Source organism: Apium graveolens, chromosome 1, assembly GCF_009905375.1.
Source record: "Apium graveolens cultivar Ventura chromosome 1, ASM990537v1, whole genome shotgun sequence".
Taxonomy (NCBI): Eukaryota; Viridiplantae; Streptophyta; class Magnoliopsida; order Apiales; family Apiaceae; genus Apium; species Apium graveolens.
This window is the reverse complement of record NC_133647.1, coordinates 104,969,022-104,977,087: the sequence shown is the minus strand read 5'-3', so window position 1 is coordinate 104,977,087 and position 8,066 is coordinate 104,969,022. Positions and strand designations below refer to the sequence as shown.

The following is an 8,066-nucleotide window of genomic DNA, read 5'->3' as shown; positions in this document are numbered from 1 at the left end:
TGACTAATGAATATTCCATCACTAACTTGCTTAACTTGTAAACCAAGAAAGTAAGTTAGTTCTCCCATCATGCTCATTTCATACTTATTTTGCATTAATTTGGCAAACTTTTTGCAAAGTTTTTCATCTGTAGAGCCAAATATAATATCATCTACATAAATTTGAACAAGTATGCTAGAGCCATTAACATTTCTAAAGAATAAAGTTTTATCAATAGTACTACTAGTGAAGTGATTCTCTAAGAGAAACTTTGACAAAGTATCATACCAGGCTCTAGGTGCTTGCTTCAATCCATAAAGTTCTTTCAGAAGATAGTAGACATATTCTGGAAAATTTGGATCCTCAAAACCAGGAGGCTGATTGACAGAGACTTCCTCCTCTAAACCTCCATTCAGAAAGGCACTTTTGACATCCATTTGATAGACTTTGAAATTGGCATGGGCTGCATAGGCTAGGAAAATTCTGATGGCTTCAAGTCTTGCAACAGAAGCAAAAGTTTCATCAAAATCTATTCCTTGTTGATAGTAGCCCTTAGCAACCAATCTAGCTTTGTTCCTGATGACTATGCCATTTTCATCCATCTTGTTTCTGAATACCCACTTGGTGTCAATTGGATTCTTTGCTTTAGGCTTGGGTACAAGCTTCCATACCTTGTGTCTTTCAAATTGGTTTAGCCCCTCTTGCGTAGCTAAAATCCAATCAGTATCCAACAGAGCTTCTTCTACCTTTTTAGGCTCTTCCTTAGATAAAAAGCTTTTATACAGATATTCTTCTTTAGTTGCTTTTCTTGTTTGAACTCTTGAGGATATATCACCAATGATCAGTTCAAATGGGTGATCTCTAGTCCATTTTCTCTATTGTGGTAGATTAGCTCTAGATAAAAAGGCCTCATTATTGTCTTGATGTGTGATTGAGTTTTAATTAGAAAAACTCCCCCTGAGTTTATGGATCTTTGATTTGAGGTGGGAGTTCTTTATTTAAGTGATCTGTTTTGACTCTCAGCTTCTCTTAATGTTTCAACGGATGATGCACTTTTTATCTCGACGGATGAAGCTGATGAAGCGACAATGAATTTAAGGATTTAGAACTTGCCATGCTAGCATAGGTTCATGTGTTATTGTTATGCATGTTTCATAGGTAATTTTACCCATCTTACTTGCCCTGTGTAATCATGATAGATAACTTGTGCTTTAAACCGTTATACTGTCAAATTCTAGAGACATATAGGGTCTCAATATAATTGGTGTCTATTCAACTTCTATCTCTTTTGTGGATGTCTGGTAGTATGTTATTCGTACAACAAAAGTTGGCGATTAACAGTTTCATGTTATCTGATTAGTGTCATCACCATTGCATGCTAAGGTTGAGAACAATAAGGCTATTGAATGAAGTATTTAACGAAGTTAGAATCCCATGTTTGTCTCATATAATTTACAACAATCTTTACTCTCTTAGTTATAATCATTAGTTTAATTCGTAGTATAAACAACCCAAAATTGTTATCGTCTTAGCATTGGATAATAACCATATCATCGGTGCATAGGTGCATAAATTACATAGTTAACCAACGCCAGTCTTTGTGGGAACGAACTAGAAAAGATTCTACATTACTTGTGAATGCGTATACTTGCGTGAATTATTAGCGCGTGTTTAGCCCTAACAAGTTTTTGGCGCCACTGACGGGGACTGTAGTGTTAACTTTTAGTTTATGTGTTTTTCATCAGTGATCGTTAAAGTTTATTGACTCGGACATTATTACTTACATATTTTTTTTTCTTTTTGTATTTCAGGTAATCTAGCGATCGTTTATGCAAACGCGTTCACGAGTTCATACGAGAATTCTGGAAAAAGACGAGGATGAAGTTGTAGTTGATCGTAGGGAAGATTTTGAGGATGAAGAGAAAGTAGCTGAAGAAGAGAAATTCGAGGAACCGCCTTTATTAGAGATGGAGGAGCAAGCAGATAATTCTAAGGCTTTAATGGACTTTTCTAAGCCTAAGATCAATGCCATTCAGTCAAGCATCATCAGGCTAGCCATCAAGGCTAACACTTTTGAGATCAAGTCGAGCACTATTCAGATGATACAGAACTCAGTTCAGTTTAGGCGTAATCCTACTGAAGACCCAAACATGCACATCGAGATCTGTGACACTTTAAAGTTCAACGATGTGTCTGAAGATGCCATTAATCTACGACTATTCCCATTCTCTTTGAGGAACAAAGCGAAGTGTTGGTTACATTCTCTACCACCAAGGTCTATCACCAAATGGGAGGATTTTGCTCAAAAGTTCTTACTAAATTCTTTCCTATGGCGTGAGACTGCTGCAATCAGGAATGCTCTTACTCAGTTTGCTCAGCAAACTGGTGAATCTCTGTGTGAGGCTTGGGATCGATACAAGGAGATTCTAAGGAAGTGCCCACACCACGGCATGCCTAACTGGATGATCATAAACTGTTTCTACAATGGTCTAGGTGCACATTCTAGACCTATTCTTGATGCAGCATCTGGTGGAGCCTTATGGGCTAAAAGCTATAATGAAGCTTATGAGTTGATTGAGCTAATGGCAGCCAATGAATACCAGAATCCTACGCAAAGAATATTGCAAGGGAAGGTAGTAGGAATTTTGGAAGTGGATCAAGATACTACTATAGCTGCTCATCTACAAGCTTTGACCATAAAAAGTGGACTCTTTGGCTAATTATAGAGTTAATCAGATTACTAGTGTTTGTGAACTTTGTGCGGGAGCACATGAAACTGAGCAGTGTGCTATTTCTAGCGAATCAACTCAATTTGTGAGAAACTTTCAGAGATCACAGCAATAAGCTCCAGCCACTTATCATCCGAACAACCGCAATCATCCTAACTTCAACTGGAGCAACAATCAAAATGCGATGCAACAATCTTATCAGCCATATACAGAAAGACAATATAACCCTCCTGGTTTTCAGCAACCGCAATATGCCCCGAAGCAACAACTTCAACTTTAGCAGTTACCTCAAGCTAATAAAAAAATATGAATTGGAGGAGTTGAGACTCATGTGCAAAAGCCAAGCTGTCTCTATCAAGACCTTGGAGAATCAAATTGGGCAAATTACGAATACATTACTAAACCGCCAATCTGGCACGCTTCCAAGCGATATTGAAATTCCAGGAAAAAAGGAAGCTCAGGAGCATGTTAAAGCAATCACAGTGAGCTCTGGTAAGGTTATGAATCCTGAAGTAGCTAAAACTCCAATTTCTGAAGTGGAGGCTGATGAAGAAGAAGTGCAGAAGGAAGCCGAAGTGGAACCAAGGAAGACTACTGTCGAGCACACTCCTCCTGAGGGGAATACAGGGGAGAAACAAATCTATCTTCCACCTCATTTTCCTAAGAGGCTGCAAAAGAAGAAACTGGATAAGCAGTTTGTAAAGTTTCTGGAGGTGTTCGAGAAACTTCACATCAATATACCTTTTGCTGAAGCTCTTGAGCAAATGCCTAGTCACGCGAAATTCATGAAAGGTATTCTCTCTAGGAAGGTGATATTTAATGACTTAGAGACCGTTGCTCTCATAGAGGAATGATGTGCTGTGCTGTAAAAGAAATGGCCTCTGAAGCTTAAAGATCCGGGAAGCTTCACTATTCCCTGTGCCATTGGAAATGTGTGATTTGATAAATGTCTATGCGACTTGGGAGCTAGCATCAATCTGATGCCATTGTCAATCTTCAAAAAGTTGGACTTGCCTGATCCAAAGCCGACGTACATGACTTTGTAGTTGACCAATCGTTCTATTACTTATCCGCGAGGTATTGTGGAGGATGTCTTGGTCAAGGTGGATAAACTCATTTTTCCTGCTGATTTTGTAATTCTTGATTTTGAGGAGGATAAAAAGATTCCCATAATCTTGGGAAGACCTTTCTTGGTGACTGGACGAACTTTGATAGATGTGTAGAAAGGTGAGCTTACCATGCGAGTGATGGATCATGATGTGACTTTTAATATGTTCAATGCCATAAAATTCCCTACAGAAAATGAGGAGTGTTTTAAGGTGGACGGTCGATACTGTGGTTAATTCTGAACTCGATCGTTTGCTAAGGTCCGATGTCTTAGAGAAGGCCTTATTGGGGAATTCTGATAGTGAAGACTATGTGGGTGACGAGCACTTGCAATAACTGAATGCTTATCCATGGAAGCCGAAGATGGACATGCTTTTTAAATCTCTTGGATTAGAGGAGTTGAAAAGTTCTCCAAAATGCCTCAAGCCATCTATTGAGGAAACTCCTACTCTTGAGCTTAAGCCTTTACCTAAGCACTTGAGGTATGCATTTTTAGGTGAGGCATCTACTTTGCCTGTTATTATTGCATCTGACCTTTCAGGTACTGAAGAAGAGAAGCTTTTGAGGATTCTTAGAGAGTTCAAATCGGCAATTGGTTGGACTATAGCAGATATTAAGGGAATCAACCCTTCTTATTGTATGCATAAAATTCTGCTAGAGGAAGGAAGTAAGCCTACTGTTGAGCAACAGAGGAGGCTAAATCCGATCATGAAAGAGGTTGTGAAAAAGGAAATTCTCAAGTGGCTAGATGCAAGAATTATCTATCCTATTTCTGACAGTTCATGGGTGAACCCAGTTCTGTGTGTGCCAAAGAAAGGTGGTATCACTATGGTGGAAAATGAGAAAAATGAGCTTATTCCAACACGAACAGTCACGGGGTGGAGAGTTTGCATAGATTATAGGAGGCTGAACAAGGCTACAAGGAAGGATCACTTCCCTCTCCCTTTCAGTGATCAGATGCTCGATAGATTGGTTGAGCATGATTACGATTATCTTCTGGATGGCTATTCGGGATATAATCAGATTTGTATCGCTCCAGAAGATCACGAGAAGACTACGTTCACATGTCCTTTTGGCACTTTTGCATTCCGAAGAGTTTCTTTTGGGCTATGTGGAGCGCCAGCCACTTTTCAGAGATGTATGATGGCTATCTTCTCTGACATGATTGGAAATAACGTAGAAGTGTTCATGGACGATTTCTCGGTCTTTGGAACTTCCTACGATGAATTCTTGCATAATCTGGGGTTAGTAATGAAAAGGTGTGTTAAGACCAACTTGGTTCTTAATTGGGCAAAATGTCATTTTATGGTGCGCCAAGGCATCATTCTTGGTCACAAGGTTTCTAGAAAGGGACTTGAGGTGGACAAAGCCAAGGTGGGGGTGAGCAAAAATCTTCCTCCTCCCATATCGGTTAAAGGGAATTCGTAGTTTTCTGGGTCATGCGGGTTTCTATAGGCGTTTCATCAAAGACTTCTCGAAGATTTCGAAGCCGTTGTACAATTTTCTAGAGAAAGACGTTCCTTTCAATTTTGATGACGAGTGTCTTGCTGCTTTGAGATATTAAAGAAGAGCTTGATTACGGCACCTGTCATAACTGCACTAGAATGGTCTGAACCATTTAAAATGACATGCGATGCAAGCGACTATGCAGTTGAAGCAGTTCTTGGGCAACGCAAGAACAACATATTTCATCTTGTCTATTATGCTAGTAAGACTCTTAATGGTGCTCAACTGAATTACACCAGTACTGAGAAAGAACTTTTGGCTATCTTCTATGGTTTTGAGAAATTTCGATCATATCTACTTGGGAAGAAGGTGGCAGTTTTCATTGATCACGCTATAATTTGATATCTCGTCTCGAAGAAGGACTCGAAGCCAAGGTTGATTCGATGGGTTCTTTTACTTCAGGAGTTTGAGTCAGAGATCAAGGACAGAAAAGGGACTGAGAATCAAGTCGCCGATCATCTCTCGTGTTTAGAGGATCCAATTGTTGCTTCACAAGATAAGTCTTTGATTAATGAGTCTTTTCCCGATGAGCAGTTATTTGGAGTGCAAGCAGAAGATCCGTGGTTTGCATATATTGTGAACTACCTAGTGTGTAACGTCATGCCTCTAGAGTTGACTCCCGCTCAAAGGAAGAAGTTTCTACATAAAGTGAAGTGGTATATGTGGGATGAGCCATTTCTTTTTTGCCAAGGAACTGACCAAATCATCAGGAGATGTATTCCTTATAGCAAAATGGGGGGGATCTTGCAAGATTGCCACTCAACGGCTTATGGAGGACATTATGGTGGAGAAAAGACAGCATCTCGTATTCTGCAAGCAGGTTTCTTTTGGCAAACTTTGTTTAAATATGCTCATCACTTAGTTTTCAAATGTGATCGATGTCAACGAGTGGGGAATATGTCTGAAAGGGATGAGATGCCTCTTAATGTTCTTCTCGAGGTCGAAGTCTTCGATGTTTGGGGAATTGACTTCATGGGGCCATTTGTCTCATCTTGTAACAATCGGTATATCTTGTTGGTAGTTGATTATATGTCGAAATGGGTTGAAGTTAAGGTGTTGCCAATGAACGATGCTAAGGTAGTGCTTAATTTTCTTCACAGGAAGATATTCACAAGATTTGGAACACAAAGAGTCATAATCAGTGATGAGGGGTCGCATTTCTGTAATTGCAAGTTCACTGTGATGATGCAAAGGTATAATATGAATCATCGCATTACTACGGCTTACCATCCTCAGACTAATGGTCAAGCCGAGGTATCTAACAGAGAGATCAAGCGCATTCTAGAGAAGGTTGTGTGTCCATCGAGAAAAGATCGGTCTTTAAAGCTTGATAAAGCTGTTTGGGCTTATAGAATAACATACATGACTCTGCTAGGAATGTCACCGTATTAGTTGGTTTATGGTAAGGGGTGTCATTTTTCGGTGGAGTTAGAGCATAAGGCATATTGGGCTTTGAAGAAATTGAATCTGGATTTGGATGCAGCTGGAAAGAAGAGGATGCTTCAATTGAATGAGCTCGATGAGTTTCGACTTCAAGCTTATGAGAACAACAAAATGTACAAGGAGAAAGCCAAGAGGTGGCATGATCGGGGTCTAGTGCTCAAATCATTTGTGATGGGGCAATAAGTTCTTTTGTTCAACTCTCATCTCCGTCTTTTTCCTGGAAAGTTGAAGTCAAGATGGTCAGGACCGTTTATTGTCAAAACTGTGTTTCCACATGGAGCGGTGGAGATTTTTGAGAATGATCTGGGTCAAGCATTCAAGGTTAATGGTCAGAGGTTGTAGCATTACTATGGTGACACGGCAAACCGCGAGGTGGTTAGTGTCGTTTTATTATCCGTATAATCGCAAGTTCTATGTCAAGCTAATGATGTAAAGTAAGCGCTTCATGGGAGACAACCCAAGTTTGTTGTACATTAGTAAGTAGAGAAAGCAAGAAGAAAAGAGAAAATCAGAAAAAAATCAGAAACAGAAAAAAATTCAGGGCTCACTTCAGAAGCTTGGCGTGCCCGCTCTGTCCTAGAGCGCGGGCGCACTGATTTCACAGAAACATGGCGCGCCCGCACTGTTAAAACGTGCGATCGCGCCAGTTTGGCAGAAGTAGCGCGCGCCAGTGCCGTCCCAACGGTCGGCCGTGCGGTTTCCCGACTCTGGAGAAAAAAATAAAAGGCAATTTGAGGGGGGGGAACGGGAATTTTGTCCCAAAATCAATTCCGAACCGAACTTTACTCCCCCACATCCCATAATTCCCTCTCCAAATCAAACCCATTACTCTAATTTTCCCATAATCAAATCCCACTTCTATTTCATATATAATTCTCTTTTCACCACCTATATATACATACACCCCATACACAAACTTCTTCACCAATTCACAACTTCTCAAACACAAATTCTCTCTCAAGCACAACTCTTATTCTCTCTTCTCAATTCCAATTGCACCCAAGAGACAAAGAACACAAGTCAGCATCAGCACCACCAATTCATCAAGCATGGGTGGTGTAAGGCCGAGGTTCTCTACTCCCGAGGCTGAAGCGAAGTATACTAGGCTTCTTTCGAAGCCAATCATCAAGGAGCGAGGCTTTTTGCTATCAGGGAAAAATGGTTAGCCGTTGAGATGATTCTTGAGATGGGTTGTGTTCGTATTTGCGAGGCACCCTCTACTGTGCCCATGAGTATGGTTCGTGAGTTCTATTCGAAAGCCAAGGCCGAGAAGAATGGCTTCACGGTGGTTCAAGGGAGGAC

At 40.4% G+C, this 8,066-nt stretch overlaps 1 non-coding gene across 1 annotated transcript; it reads right to left on the bottom strand.

Annotated features, from left to right (window-relative positions):
* Positions 1 to 2,324: 2,324 nt before the first annotated feature.
* Positions 2,325 to 2,431, bottom strand: LOC141680362 (small nucleolar RNA R71). The gene has a single exon (XR_012558317.1). It is a non-coding gene; the product is annotated as a small nucleolar RNA R71 (small nucleolar RNA).
* Positions 2,432 to 8,066: the final 5,635 nt, after the last annotated feature.